The sequence below is a fragment of the Pseudophryne corroboree genome, chromosome 3 (assembly GCF_028390025.1).
Source record: "Pseudophryne corroboree isolate aPseCor3 chromosome 3, aPseCor3.hap2, whole genome shotgun sequence".
In the NCBI taxonomy this organism is placed as follows: Eukaryota; Metazoa; Chordata; class Amphibia; order Anura; family Myobatrachidae; genus Pseudophryne; species Pseudophryne corroboree.
Genome location: NC_086446.1, coordinates 460,075,445 through 460,092,301, shown reverse-complemented (window position 1 = coordinate 460,092,301; position 16,857 = coordinate 460,075,445). Strand labels below are relative to the sequence as shown.

The 16,857-nt window shown below is 44.9% G+C and overlaps 1 protein-coding gene across 3 annotated transcripts in view; it reads right to left on the bottom strand.

The window, feature by feature from the left end:
- Nucleotides 1–16,857, bottom strand: part of USH1G (USH1 protein network component sans) — a 91,949-nt gene that overhangs the window by 52,855 nt on the left and 22,237 nt on the right. The window lies entirely within an intron of this gene.

Genomic DNA, 16,857 nt, shown 5'->3' with positions numbered 1-16,857 from the left:
TTTTGTCCGAAATATTAAAAATGCCTTTTTCTTTAGGGTCTGCTATTAGTACCGGTTTCTTTTTCTTACATTTAGGCTTTCCTGATCTTCTTCCTCTTCTTCTCTTATTGATCTTTTGAGCGGGGAGGCCATGTGGACACTTTTCTTTATAGAGTTCCTTCTGTACCTGTCTCTCCATGCAGGTGTGGATAAAAAATCATTTCACTTTCTGAGTTAATGCGACTCAGGGTGGAGTATCGATTCCTAGTTGGCAATTCTTTAGTTTTGGGTGTATTATATGATCGATTTTGTTGTCTTTGTGGTCTAAAGGGAACAGTTGTCCAAACTTCTTCCCTTTTCTTGCTATGATATTGATTTTGTTTATAGTTCCTATTCTTATTCCGTTGTTTGACCCTGTCATTACAGTAGTCCTGCTTATCTCTTAGAAATTTATTTTCTTTCCTCTGAATGACTTCCTTCTCTACTCTCTCTATTTTCTTGACAAGTACGGTCTCATTAATTTTGTAATTGTCATCATTTTTCATGGGTTCTAATACTTTCTCTCTATTGTTTAGTTCTAACTCTACATTAGTGAGTTCCCTCTTTTTTTTCTAAAATTATAAGTTGCTTTCATTTCATAGAACAATCATGAAGGATCTTGTCCCAGTTGTTATCAAGTCTTCATTAGTGAGACCGAAAGTAGGTGTTTTGGTGAGTCTTAGGCCTCTCGGCACCCTATTGACCTTGAAATATTGTTCAAGGCCAGCGATATCCCACCATAGTTTCGTCTCCTTAATGAGTAGCTTCTCCAAATCCATTTTTTTTTATCCAAATCATTACTGGTATGCATAGCATTTTCAATGGGTTCCTTACTGAATATTTTTTGGCACATTAATGTTCTGGTGCCTCCCAGGTTGGTTCTCAAGGAACTCATATCTGTGTGTGTATGGGAGCCGCTTCCTGCCAATGAAAATAATGTAGACAATATATAAAAGGTGCAAGTAGCGCTACAACCTTATATTCAGAGGAATTCCGGTGCCTTAAAATACCTAGCATCTAGCTAGTCAAGTATATAACTATATAAAATACATAAATTATATATATATATATATATATATATATATATATATATATATGTGTGTGTGTGTGTGTGTGTGTATGAAAAACACTCCAAGATATTCAGTGGCAGCCGCCAGATTTCAAACAGTCCAATCTCCAAACAAGACCAATTCTAGTTATTGTTCAAAGGTAAATCAGACGCGCCTTCAGCGTTTTCAAAAGTGACTCAACACAGTGTCCTCAATTAAATACCAAATATGCGTACCAGATGCACGTGAGTGTGTGCTTATGAAAATTTCTTTACGTCAATCTTCCTCATTCCACTCATCCTCTTATGTCTTTCCGGATATTTAATGTGGTATTTTACGTAGATATGGGATGGAAGACAGTATATCAATAAAGTGCACAGCTCAAAAATAAAGTGTCTCTGTGCTAGAGGTGCAATAAATGTGCAAAAAAGTGCTATACTGTGACAGAAATGGTTTAAAAAAGAGGGAAAGTACCCTACCAGTAATGTGCTTGTTTACCGATATTAGAAGGTGCAGCAAATAGTTAAATTGATGTAACTGGGCAGCACTCACGTTTTTTTCAAGGTACATAAATAGATGGTAATCTCAGTATCTTCTGTCCCAGCTAGAATACCTTAAAAGTAGAATGCTCTACCGGAAGCGGCGCAGTTCTCCTCTGAGTCCCCCTGTCCATAATAAAAGACTTACCAGTGCAGAGCTCACTACCTATGACCCCTGAGGAAGTCCCAGCACATAAAAACGGGACAAAACGCGTTGGACACGTTTGATGACTCTCCGCTCTTCATAGTGATTGACAGATAAGAATTTGTATTGTCACTAAATTGTACGAGTCCATCTATATGTTTTTCTTGTTTTTGTTATAATAAATGTGTGTAAAAATAGCATTACACTATCAGAGTTTTTTCTCCCCTGGAACCATTCTACTGTACTTTTAAGGTATTCTTGGTTGGACAGATGATACTGAGATTACCATCTATTTATGTACCTTGAAAAAAACGTGAGTGCTGCCCAGTTACATCAATTTAACTATTTGCTGCACCTTCTAATATCGGTAAACAAGCACATTACTGGTAGGGTACTTTCCCTCTTTTTTAAACCATTTCTGGCACAGTATAGCACTGTAGCACTTTTTTGCACGTTTATTGCACCTTTTTGCACCTCTAGCACAGAGACACTTTATTTTTGAGCTGTTCACTTTATTGATATACTGTCTTCCATCCCATATCTACATAAAATACCACGTTAAATATCCGGAAGGACATAAGAGGAGGAGTGAAATGAGGAGGAAGACTGAGATGTAAAGACATTTTCATAAGCACACACTCACGTGTATCTGGTACGCATATTTGGTATTTAATTGAGGACACTGTGTTGAGTCACTTTTGAAAACACTGAAGGCGCGGCTGATTCACCTTTGAACAATAACTAGAATTGATCTTGTTTGGAAATTAGACTGTTTGAAATCTGGCGGCTGCCACTGAATAATCTTGGAGTATTTTTCATATATATATATGATAAAAAATTGAGAACAGCTGATTTAGTTAATTAATGATTAAGATATATAATGCTGTCTGACGGGCTATGGATTACCCACTGGTCTTATATAAAAACGTGAATTGTTATTAAATTGATTGATTTTAATGATGTTTACTGAATCTATAAAGAAATAAGTTTATCAGAATGTAAAAATGTAAAGTCTTTTAATGAATTGATTGTGAGGGATGTGCTATAAATGTTGCACGGGAACTCTGTTTGGCTACACGCCCCCTGACGAAGTCTATTACGACGAAACCGGTCGGGACATTTACACCAAGTACTGAACGAGCGGCCGCATGCTCTATGACCGAGTACGTGGATGTAAGCACAGCCGGATGCAAACCATTTGAAGTTCCCCGTCTGAATCACTGCTGGGCACGATCCGGAAACGTTTCCTGTGGGGTTTTGGAGGAGGGAGCCGGTACTTACTTACCTCGATGTATGTGAGCTTTTATCTTTTTATTAGTAAAGATTTCAAACTTTGCTTATTTGTGCGCCTTCCTTTCTTCTGCTTTTTCACATGTACTGAGCCGGTGGATCGGCTTTTCAGGAATTGGCAGCACGTACATCGATAAAAAGAAAAGAACTGATTATTTGAATTTGGACTGAGAGCAATATCCCATGCGCAGTTAACAACTGTGGTAAATATATATATATATATATATATATATATATATATATATAATTTATGCATTTTGTATAGTTATATACTTGACTAGCTAGAGGCTAGGTATTTTAAGACACCGGAATTCCTCTGAATATAAGATTGTAGCGCTACTTGCACCCGCACCTTTTATATAATGTGTGCTGTCCTAGACCGGAGGTATATATCAGAATACTTGTACAATATATTCTGTAATAGGTACACTGTTTCTTAACTAACGCTGTCTGTAATTAGGCATGTAGAATACTCAAGTGTCTGTAATGTCTCAGCGCTGTATACAGGCAGCTTTACAGGGGAGACCTTGCCCTACAATCCCAGAGACCAACAGCAGCTATGCTTAGAAGATGGCGCCCATGAATAGACCCCTTAGGGAGAGAGGTGTCTCCTAGACACATTAAGCTGGGTGCCCCTTGATTATGTTGCTATAGGGCCCACAAAGTCCCGGCTACGCTCCTTGCACACTAGTTTATAGATGCACACAGAACATAGATGCTTTAATCATCACTATCATTTCCAATACATTTACCTGGTTTATGCACAATGTATACCTCATTGCTAATGTACAGCATTACATTGACTGTGTATGTTGAAATAATAAAGAGAGCTGTTTAACTTATGTCTACACACCTTTACTGTAGCACACCTGTACATTAACACCTGTGATCTACCTCTGAAAACACAAAAGGCTGCTAATTGTACTATGTATGAAAAAATACTATACCATATATCCTTAGGCTCCTCCTAAGACCTAAGAAAGTAAGAGAGAATTACTATTTTATATTAAAAATCATAACCAGGTATGTGGGTCAAAAAATATGTAAAAAAACAGCTCTCAGAGAGCAGTGGTACAGCACTAGGGTTTTTGGAAAGGTAAAAAAAAAAGTACAGTGATTATTTTGGGAAAAATAGGATTTTAATTACCTACCGGTAAATCCGTTTCTCGTTGTCCGTAGAGGATGCTGGGGTCCATTTTAGTACCATGGGTATAGACGGTTCCGCAGGAGCCTTCGGCACTTTAAGACTTTTCAACATTGTGAACTGGCTCATCCCTCTATGCCCCTCCTCCAGACCTCAGTTTAGGAACTGTGCCCGAGGAGACGGACAACTTAGAGAGAAGAATTTACATTAAACTAGTGGCGAGATTCACATCAGCTCACACCATACAAAACATGCCGCCTAACATGGCTTTCAACATAACCCATGCTAATGTGCATGCATAACGCAACAGCAACTGCTGTAAAACATCTTAACACATGAGAACCTGTGTAAAAAGATAAAACGTAATTCTGCAGGAAAAATTGGCACTAGGCGGGCGCCCAGCATCCTCTACGGACTACGAGAAAAGGATTTACTGGTAGGTAATTAAAATCCTATTTTTGACTTACGTCCTAGAGGATGCTGGGGGCCATTTTAGTACCATGGGGATGTACCAAAGCTCCCAGTACGGGCGGGAAAGTGCTAATGTTCCTGTAGAACTGACTGACCAAACTGAAGGTCGTCAGCAGCCAAGGTGTCAAACCTGTAAAACTTAGCAACGTGTTTGCCCCTGACCAAGTAGCTGCTCGGCAAATTTGCAACGCCGAGACACCCCGGGCAGCCACCCAGGAAGAACCCACTTTCCTTGTAGAGTGGGCCTTTACCGAACTCGGTAACGGCAATCCTGCCGTGGAATAAATGTGCTGAATGGTACCTCTGATCCAGCGCTCAATAGTCTGCTTAGAAGCAGGACCCCCAATCTTGTTGGGGTCTTAGAGGACAAACAAAGATTCTGTTTTCCTTATCCGAGCCGTTCTTGCAACATAAGTCCTCAACACTCTGACGACATCCAAGGACTTTTGAAACGGCTGAGGTGTCAGAAGCCACTGGCACCACCACAGGTTGGTTGATATGGAAATAAGACACAACCTTTGGAAGAAAATGCTGACGCGTCCACAGTTCAGCTCTATCTTCATGAAAAATCAAATAAGGACTCTTGTGCGACAGATCCCCGAATTCAGACACTCGTCTGCCTGAGGCCAAGGCCAACAGCATGACCACTTTCCAAGTGAGAAACTTCAACTCTACCTCTTGTAGAGGCTCAAACCAGTCCGATTTAAGGAACTGCAACACCACATTAAGATCCCATGGCGCCGCAGGAGGCACGAAGGGAGGTTGGATGCGCAGAACCCCCCTCACGAACGTCTGGACCTCAGGGAGGGAAGCCAACTGTTTCTGAAAGAAAATGGACAAGGCCGAAATTTGGACCCTGATAGACCCTAATCTCAAGCCAGTATCCACACCCGCCTGTAGAAATAGGAGAAGACATCCTAATTTAAACTCCACCGCAGGAGACTTCTTGGATTCACACCAAGATACATATTTTCTCCAAATACGATCGTAATGTTTGGACGTTACCCCTTTCCTGGCCAGAATAAGTGGGGAATGACTTCATTGGGAATACCCTTACGGGCTAGGATCTGGTGTTCAACAGCCATGCCATCAAAAGCAGCCACGGTAAGTCTTGATAAACAAACGGCCCCTGCTGAAGCAGGTCCTCGCGAAGAGGAAGAGGCTGAGGATCTTCCAGTAATAACTCCTGAAGATCTGGATACCAAGCCCTCCTTGGCCAGTCTGGAGAAATGAGAATTGCTCGAACCCATGTTCTTCTGATGATCTTGAGAACTTTTGGTATTAGTGGAAGTGGAGGGAACAGATACACCGACTGAAACACCCACTGGGTCACCAGGGCATCCACTGCTATTGCTTGTGGGTCTCTCACCTGGAAAAATATTTCTGAAGCTTCTTCATATCTACTTGAGGAACGCCCCAACGATCTGCTACCTCTGCAAAGACTTCTGGGTGGAGGCCCCATTCTCCTGGGTGGGAACTTTGCGGTCAGCGGTGAGGTTACTTTCGGTCAACCGATGACCGCAAAGTTCCCACCATTGGCTACAATGGAGCGCATAGGCGCTACATTGTATCTGTGCCGTGTGCTGCCTGACAGACACTACAGGAGCACACAGCCAATCAGGAGAGTGCCACGACGTGGCGCTCCCTGATTGGCTGAAGGGACCCTCTTTGACAGGAGTCAGGGGGGGTCCTGGCAGTCGGGGAAAGTGGTCCCATGTGTAAACATGGGACCCCTTTCAGTGCGTGGTCGGGTTTCCGTTTTATTTTTTTGCCAAGTACGTGGATTATACAAAGGAAAGAAGATACCCTGGATTATGTGAGTATAATTTTTTTCACAGGTACCCCGTGGAGTCTATTTTCGCCATATGCGGTGATAATGTTTTGCTGTCACATCCTTCCTAGCTTTTATCAGCGTAGGAATGACTACAACCGGAATGCCCTTTTCCATCAGGATCCGGCGTTCAACCGCCATGCCGTCAAACGCAGCCGCGGTAAGTCTTGGAACAGACAGGGCCCCTGCTGTAGCAGGTCCTGTCTGAGAGGCAGAGGCCAAGGGTCCTCTGAGATAATTTCTTGTAGTTCCGGGTACCAAGACCTTCTTGGCCAATCCGGAACGATGAGTATAGTTCTTACTCCTCTCTTTCTTATTATTGTGGATGATATGGAGGGGTCAGTAAATAGTGCATCCTCCACAGACTGCCTCCAATATTTAGTCTGTTGTTCAGACTCAGAGAATTTCTTTGCAAGCATTGACATATTCTTTTGCAACATTCTCACCCACTCCGGCTCCTTCTGAGGGAAGGGCCACCACATTACCCTCTTGTGCATCTAAAACGGGTTCTTCCTGGGAAGAACCCTCCCCAATGTCTGACATGTTACACACTTGTACACACACACACACACACACACACACACACACACACACACACCCCTATCACAAAGTCTGTCAGAGAGACACAGAGGAATTTGCCAGTCACACACTGCGCCTTATTGTGAATTGTGGAAATATTACCCACTTACAGCGCATATACCAATAATAGGCCCACAGACCTAATTATGATGAACACTCTCTGCCCCTTCTATAACACCCTGTACTTGTATCAGCATTGTCATGAGGAGAAACAGCGTTCAGGAGCTTCACACTGGAGTTTCTGCAGGAGAAAATGGCACCCAGTGAGTGTTCTGGCAAGTCTGAGGAGAAGCCCCGCCCTTCAGCCTCAGCAATGTAATATTTATTCTGGCTGGGGATGGCACATCAGCAGCTGTACATGTATGTACCCTTTTTGCCAGTGAGAGTAAGGTTTTAAAACATGCCCTCAGAGCGTGCCCCCCCCCCCCGCGCTCTCTGCACCCTTGTGCTGAGACAACATGGCACGCAGCGTCCCGTCGCTGCGCGTGTACCTGTATGCCGCCAACGATGACCCGAGGATCCCCTCTCTGCAGAACTCCGGTAATATACTCACCAGCCTTCTGACTTCTGGCTCTGTTAGGGGGTGGTGGCAGTGCTGTGGGAGTGAACGCTGGCCAGGCTTGGGCTGTGTTCAGTACCCTTCAGGAGCTAATAGTGTCCTGTCAGCGGAAGCAGAACCATTAACTAATTGAGAAGTTGGTTCCTACTTCCCCCCCTAAGTCCCACGAAGCAGGGAAGCTGTTGCCAGCAGCTTCCCTGTAAAATAAAAAACCTAAGAAAGTCTTTTTCCAGCAAAGCTCTGTAGAGCTCCACTAGTGTGCATCCAATCTCCTGGGCACATTTTCTAAACTGAGGTCTCGAGGAGGGGCATAGAGGGATGAGCCAGTTCACACTGTTGAAAAGTCTTAAAGTGCCAAAGGCTCCTGCGGAACCGTCTATACCCATGGTACTAAAAAGGACCCCAGCATCCACTAGGACGTAAGAGAAATTCAATTAAGCGCAAGGTCCTGATGTAGCCCCCCATTGTGTGTTTTTTGGCCCACATTTCCAGCACACATAACATTAAGTGCACTAAAAATAAGCTTGGGTCGTTTCCTTCATTTTTTGCAGGCAGGCGTGGATGCAGGTCTGAAATTGGGTTCCATCAAAGTGCAGATTTCGGCTTTATCTATTTTCTTCAAAAAGAATTGGCCGCCCTTTCCTGACTTTCGTGAAAGGGAGTGCTGCATATCCATCCTCCATTTGTGCCACCCGTGGCACCGTGGGATCTCGAAGTGGTGTTACAGTTTCTTATGTCTCACTGGTTTGAACCTTTGCGAAAGGTTGAGTTAAAGTTTCTCACTTGGTCATGCTTTTGGCCTTGGCGTCTGCCAGATGAGTGTCAGAATTGGCGGCTTTGTCTCACAAGAGCCCATATTTGATTTTTCATGTGGATAGAGCGGAATTGAGGACTCGTCAACAATTTCTGCCGAAGGTGGTTTCTTCGTTTCACATAAATCAACCTATTGTAGTACCTGTGGCTACGGATGCTGTGGCAGTCCCAAAATCTCTTGATGTCGTAAGAGCTTTGAAAATTTATGTCGCCAGAACGGCTCTTGTTAGGAAAACGGAAGCTCTGTTTGTCCTGTATGCTTCCAACAAGATTGGAAATCCTGCTTCCAAGCAGACTATTGCACGCTGGATTTGTAATACGATTCAGCACGCTCATTCTTCGGCTGGGTTGCCGTTGCCGAAGTCAGTAAAGGCCCATTCTACCAGGAAGTTGGGCTCATCTTGGGCGGCTGCCCGAGGGGTCTCGGCACTTCAACTTTGCCGAGCAGCTACGTGGTCGGGTTCAAACACTTTGGCTAAGTTCTATAAGTTTGATACCCTGGCTGAGGAGGACCTCATGTTTGCTCAATCGGTGCTGCAGAGTCGTCCGCACTCTGCCGCCCGGTCTGGAGCTTTGGTATAGACCCCATGGTCCTTTTGGAGTCCCCAGCATCCTCTAGGACTGTTACTTGCAGTTGTATTGATACTTGTTGTTTTCGGTTACACGAAGGTTGTGTATCAGTTATATTCAGCTTGTTGCTGTTGTTAGTTCATACTGTTATCTGGTATTCCTGCTAATCCAGTTGTACGGTGTGTTTGTGGTGTGAGCTGGTATGTATCTCGCCCTTTGTTTAACAAAAATCCTTTTCCTCGAAATGTCCGTCTCCCCTGAGCACAGTTCCTATAACTGAGGTCTGGAGGAGGGGCAAAGAGGGAGGAGCCAGTTCGCACCCACTCAAAGTCTTTTAGTGTGCCCATGTCTCCTGCGGATCCCTTCTATACCCCATGATCCTTTTGGAGTACCCAGCATCCTCTACGGACTAGGAGAAAAGGATTTACCGGTAGGTAATAAAATCCTATTTTAGTATTGGTAACAGCCCATACAGTCATATCACACAAAACTCCAAAAGAATCTTACGCTTAATGGAACCAGATAATTTACGTACTGTTTATTATTTCACACCAAATTAACACAGGCTTCAAGCTGACCATTTCATATTGTAATAAAATTTGGTATAATAAATGCTGCCATGGGTGCATACAAAACCCCCAAATCTTAGGCTGATATGCACACTGGTTTTAAATTTATATGCCTTTAAAACAGCTATTTTTTCCATTAAAAATTTGCTATTAACATTTTTTTTATTGCACTTGCAGCTCACCTAACTGAGCTAGAGTTAGACAATATCTAATTTTAAAACTCTTTTTATGGGCTTCCATATGATATATAATGCAGCAGTATGTTTCCATAAAAATTAAAACTTACAATTTAAAAAAAATAAAAATCTAGATTTTCTCAAAAAGCCAATATTTTTAAGTTTTTAAAAAAATCTTAAAAATTGTTCATACTGTTGTTAATAAATCCCCAAAGTTTTATTTTGGGATCATGATGGGATTACTTGCGATAAGAGCTTTAATTTTTGAGTGATTTATAAAAATTGTATTTAAAAATCAACAAAACAATATTTTTTCCAGTTCACCACATTAGCGGAATGCACGTTTCTCTTCAGGTGTGTTTGAAGACAAGATTGTACAGACAGCGCCTGCTCCCACTTCTGAGCAGGTGCACAAACTTTAGTGGAAAGATACTCCATGCGGGAAGGCACTTCAGTTGTGTTGAATAGGCGTAGCTTTTACATTTCCCTGGACCATTACAAGTGTTATAGGTACAGGATAGGTTTGGGTGGGCTTAAAAATAGGATTTTAATTACCTACTGGTATATCCTTTTCTCGTAGTCGGTAGAGGATGCTGGGGTCCATAATAGTACCATGGGGTATAGACTGGTCCACTAGGAGCCATTGGCACTTTAAGAGTTTAATAGTGTGGGCTGGCTCCTCCCTCTATACCCCACCTACCAGACTCAGTCTAGAAACTGTGCCCGAGGAGACGGACAACTTTGAGAGAAGGATTTAACATAGATAGTGGCGAGATTCACACCAGCTCACACAAACCAGGCAAACCAAGCTAACTAGCTTGAAAACTCAGCAACAGCTGAATAACATTACCGAAACAAGTAATAATGCAGTACTTAACTAAAAACAAAGCAGTACTGACCAAGTAACCACTGCAGGATAACGAAGCGATGGGCGAGCGCCCAGCATCCTCTACGGACTACGAGAAAAGGATTTACCGGTAGATAATTAAAATCCTATTTTCTCTTACGTCCTAGAGGATGCTGGGGTCCATATTAGTACCATGGGGATGTACCAAAGCTCCCAGAATGGGAGGGAGAGCGCAGAGGCTCCTGCAGGACTGATTGACCAAATTTTAGGTCCTCAGAGGCCAAAGTATCGAACCTGTAAAAACTTAGGAAACGTGTTCAACCCAGACCAAGAAGCCGCTCGGCAAAGCTGTAAAGCCGAGACACCCCGGGCAGCTGCCCAGGAAGAACCTACTTTACGAGTAGAGTGGGCCTTAACAGATTTTGGACACGGCAATTCTGCCATAGAATACGCATGCTGGATAGTGAACCTGATCCAGCGAGAGATCGTCTGCTTAGATGCAGGACACCCAATTTTCTTGGGATCATACAAGACAAACAGAGTCCGATTTTCTGTGACGAGCAGTCCTCTTCACATAGATTTTCAGAGCCCTTACAACATCCAAGGACTTTGACGGAATTGAGGAGTCAGTAGCAACTGGCATCACAATAGGTTGGTTGATATGAAAAGCCGACACAACCTTTGGAAGGAACTGCTGATGTGTCTGGAGCTCAGTACTATCTTTATGGAAGATCAAGTAGGGACTTTTGCAAGAGAAAGCCCCCAGCTCCGACACACGTCTAGCAGAAGCTAAGGCCAACAACGTGAGAAACTTGACCTCAAGCTCCTGTAGAGGCTCAAACCAATCTGATTGGAGGAACTGCAACACCACGTTAAGATCCCAGTGTCACGATCCGGGTATCTGGACGCCATTTCTTACCCATCAGATGCCTCCTAAGGCTGGCTCAGCGCTCCAGGACCGGATCCCATCTGTTATCCTAATGTTCACATTCCTGCATCCTCTCCTGTCTCTCTGAGACGCTGTCACAGTAACGCCTTATTACATCTGGCATGGCGTCTCCCGCGGCCTCCGCCGCCGTCCCTGAGCTTCTGCATGCAGAGTGTCAGAGTGGCGATTACGTCAGCCGCGGCCTCCGCTGTGTCCGCGTGGTTGGATGTGCACTTGTCAGCCTGGCGTCTCCTGTCTCCAGTGGCCGGCGCCGCCATTACTGTTTTCATTACCACATGGATTACAAACCAAACTTCCCTCCAAGTGTCTGCATGGGCGCAGCCATCTTGGATTCTGTCAGCTGATCATTTCCTCCAATCTGTTGTCAGTATTGATAATCTGCATAATTGCCTAGCCAATCCCTTCCTTGCTGCAGGTATAAATACACTGTGCCTGAGCAAGGAAGGCGTCAGTGCTTTGGTTGTCAAACCTAGTTCCTGTTTGTCTCTCTCCTGTGATTGTCTTCCAGGTTCCAGCTCCTGTCTCAAGACTTCCACCATAGAGACCCGCACCAGCATTCCACCTGCGGTGTAGCCTGACTCTCCAATCCATTGTGGATTCATCTGTTTCCAGCTACAACATTACCTGCTTCCAGCTCAGCTTCCAGCAGAGTACAGCTTCCCTTAAAGGGCCGGTGTCCTTTCTACACTTTACCACTCTCCACCGGTATTATTATTTCTCCGCTCTCAAGTTCTACATTTCAGTTCATATTTCATCGCTCCCAAGTTCATTTATTATTTAACTGGTTCCAGCCAGTATCCACTCCGTGCTAACAACAGTCTGGTTCCAGCCAGTATCCACAGCAGCTGTTTTATCTTCAGCAACCCAGCTTTTCCTGGAACACCAGCTGGCACAATCCTGGGTTATCTCCATTGCTACAGTCGGGCCTGGTAAGGACTTTCCATCTAGAAGATCATAAGAACTATCTCACACTACCAGTGCCCTGTGGCTCCTGCCATCCTGTAGTACCCAGGAACTGTATTTATTCTTTGCTGACTTTTACGTTTTCTTTTACTGCTGCTGTGTTGCGGAGTTGTCATAATAAACATCATTGACTTTTATCCAAGTTGTCATGGTCACGCCTTCGGGCAGTTATTATTTATGTTACTTACATGTCCAGGGGTCTGATACAACCTCCCAGGTTCCGGTACATCTCAGCCCCTACAACTGAGGCTGCCTCCCGTCAGCTCAGGCCCTCAGTTGTGACAGTAAGCACTGACCTAATGAATCCAGCCGGAGACCAGGATCAAGCGGCTAGGCCGATGCAAGAACTGGCAGCCCGACTAGAACATCAGGAGGCTGCACAGGGCCACATCATCCGCTGTCTCCAGGATCTCTCTACTCGGCTGGATGGGATTCAGACAACTCTCCGTGGATCAGGCGCGTCTGGTGCGTCAACCACAGTGACTCCAGCTATAACCCCACCCACCTTACCCATTTCTGCTCCACGTCTTCATCTTCCAACGCCAGCAAAATTTGACGGATCTCCAAGATTCTGCAGGGGATTTCTCAACCAGTGTGAGATTCAGTTTGAGCTACAACCTGGCAATTTTCCCAGTGACCGTACAAAAATTGCCTACATTATTTCTCTTCTCAGTGGCTCAGCCCTTGATTGGGCATCACCGTTATGGGAGAGGTCCGACACCCTGCTATCTTCCTACACTGCCTTCGTGTCAACATTCAGGCGCATCTTCGACGAGCCAGGCCGGGTAACCTCAGCTTCATCCGAGATTCTCCGTTTACGCCAGGGGTCACGTATTGTAGGACAATATCTGATACAGTTCCAGATCCTGGCGTCCGAACTGGCATGGAACGACGAGGCCCTGTATGCTGCATTCTGGCATGGCTTATCTGAGCGTATTAAAGATGAGTTAGCTACCAGAGACTTACCTTCTAAGTTAGATGAGCTAATCTCACTCTGCACGAAAGTTGATTTACGTTTCAGAGAGAGAGCAACTGAGCGTGGAAGATCATCTGCTCCAAAATCTTCTGCTGCTCCTCCTCCTCGTCAACTGTCACCATCTAAAGATGAGCCCATACAACTTGGCTGTTCCCGTTTAACTCCTGCTGAGCGCCGAAGACGTCTCTCCGAGTTTCTCTGTCTCTATTGTGCAGCTCCGTCTCACACCATTAATGCCTGTCCCAAACGTCCGGGAAACTCCAAATCCTAGCTCGCCAAGGAGAGGGCCGGCTAGGAGTAATGATCTCCTCTCCATCTTCTCAAGATTGTAATCTCCCAGTCTCGCTTCAAGTTGCTCAACGTTATCGGAACGTCATTGCCCTCCTTGATTCCGGAGCAGCTGGGAACTTTATTACCGAAGCCTATGTTAAACGGTGGTCCCTACCCACCGAGAGACTTCCTTCGTCCATTTCTTTAACTGCCGTGGATGGCAGCAAAATTTTTGATGCAGTTATTTCTTTAAGGACTCTACCAGTTCTTCTGAGAGTGGGAGTTCTTCATTCCGAACTTATTTCTTTTTTAGTGATTCCAAGAGCCACACATCCTGTGGTCCTGGGCCTTCCATGGCTCCGTCTTCACAATCCTACAATTGATTGGACGACTACGCAAATCCTGGCATGGGGTGCCTCCTGTGCTGAGACATGTTTGTTTAAAGTATTGCCTGTCTGTTCTTCCTCCCCCAGGTCGTCTGATGTTCCACCTCCTCCATATCAAGATTTCACGGATGTGTTCAGTAAAGCTTCTGCTGATATCCTTCCTCCTCATAGAGAATGGGACTGTCCGATTGATCTCGTTCCAGGGAAGGTTCCACCTCGAGGCCGAACTTATCCGTTGTCTCTGCCTGAGACGCATTCTATGGAGGAATATATTAAAGAGAACCTAGCAAAGGGGTTCATTCGACCTTCTTCTTCTCCAGCCGGCGCAGGCTTCTTTTTTGTAAAAAAGAAAGATGGTGGTCTGCGGCCGTGCATCGACTACAGAGGTTTGAACGACATTACCATCAAGAACCGTTATCCTTTACCCCTGATTACTGAGCTCTTTGACAGAGTTAGCGGAGCTACCATCTTTACAAAGCTGGACTTGCGAGGTGCATACAATCTCATCCGGATCCGTGAGGGTGACGAGTGGAAGACCGCATTTAACACCCGTGACGGACATTATGAGTACCTCGTCATGCCCTTCGGATTGAGCAATGCTCCAGCTGTCTTCCAGCATTTCGTCAATGAGATCTTCAGAGACATTCTATACCGTCATGTCGTGGTCTATCTAGATGATATCCTCATTTTTGCCAACAATTTAGAGGAACATCGTTTTTGGGTAAAGGAGGTTCTGTCCCGTCTCCGTGTCAATCATCTCTATTGCAAATTAGAGAAATGCGTCTTTGAAGTCAAGTCCATTCCGTTTCTAGGGTACATTGTGTCCGGTTCCGGACTAGAGATGGATCCTGAGAAACTACAAGCAATTCAGAATTGGCCGGTACCCTTAACCCTCAAAGGGGTCCAGAGGTTCTTAGGGTTCGCCAATTATTACCGAAAGTTTATACAAGACTTTTCCACCATTGTGGCGCCTATTACTGCTTTCACCAAGAAGGGTGCTAACCCGTCCAAGTGGTCTGAAGAAGCCATGCAAGCTTTTCATCTTTTAAAACAGAGGTTCATCTCTGCGCCTGTCCTGAAACAGCCTGACATCGACTCTCCTTTCATCCTAGAGGTGGATGCCTCCTCCGTTGGAGTAGGAGCGGTGTTATCTCAGAGGGCTAAAGATGGCCATTTACATCCTTGCAGTTTCTTCTCACGGAAGTTCTCCCCAGCGGAGCGCAACTATGCCATTGGCGACCAGGAGTTGCTAGCCATCAAGCTCGCTCTAGAGGAGTGGAGATATCTGTTGGAGGGAGCTTCTCATTCAATCACCATCCTTACAGACCACAAGAACCTTCTATATTTGAAAGGCGCACAATGTCTCAACCCTCGTCAGGCCAGATGGGCACTTTTCTTTTCCAGGTTCGACTTTAAACTCCAGTTCTGTCCGGGCTCTCAGAATCGCAAGGCCGATGCCCTTTCCCGCTCATGGGAGCAAGAAAATGAGTCAGAGTCTTCAGACAAGCATCCTATTATAAGTCCGTTGGCATTCTCCACGGTAAGGATGGACTCTACGCCCCCATCAGGGAAAAGTTTTGTGAAACCGATGCTAAGGAAGAAGCTCATGCATTGGGCCCATGCTTCCCGTTTTGCCGGACATACAGGTATTCAAAAAACCCTGGAGTTTATCTCTAGGTCCTATTGGTGGCCAACTCTGAAAAAGGACGTCTTGGAGTTTATTGCATCTTGCCCAAAGTGTGCCCAACATAAAGTATCCCGCCAGTCGCCTGCGGGGCAACTGGTTCCACTATCCGTTCCCCGTCGACCATGGACCCACTTGTCGATGGATTTCATTACAGACTTACCCATGGCAACAAGTTCAATACCATCTGGGTGGTAGTTGACCGGTTCACCAAGATGGTACATTTCATTCCTCTCACCGGTCTTCCGTCAGCTTCCAAGTTGGCTCAAGTATTCATACAAGAGATCTTCCGACTCCACGGTCTTCCTGAAGAAATTATCTCTGATCGAGGAGTTCAATTCACAGCCAAATTCTGGCGAAGTTTATGTCAAGTCCTCCAAGTCAAGCTAAAGTTTTCCACGGCTTACCATCCTCAGACCAATGGTCAAACCGAGAGGGTGAATCAGGACTTGGAGGCCTTCCTCCGCATCTATGTGTCCTCCTCTCAAGATGACTGGGTTCAATTACTTCCCTGGGCCGAGTTCTGTCATAACAACCAGTATCATTCTTCATCTGCTTCAACACCATTCTTCACTAACTTTGGATTCCACCCTAAAGTCCCTGAGTTCCAACCGCTTCCAGCAACTTCTGTTCCCGCAGTGGATATCACCTTGCATCAGTTTGCCAATATCTGGAAGAGCGTACGATCAGCTCTGCTCAAGGCATCGTTCAGGTACAAGAAGTTTGCGGATAAGAAGCGTCGAGCAGTTCCTGCTCTCAAGGTGGGTGATCGGGTATGGTTATCCACGAAGAATTTGAGGTTAAGAGTTCCCAGTATGAAGTTTGCACCTCGCTATATCGGTCCTTTCAAGATTGAACAAGTCATCAATCCTGTTGCTTACAGACTCCAGTTGCCTCCCTTCTTAAAAATACCCAGGACATTCCATGTTTCCCTGTTGAAACCGCTGATCTTGAATCGGTTTCATTCCTCACTTCCTCCAACTCCGAAAGTCCAAACTCAACGAGGCGTTGAGTATGAAGTGGCCAAGA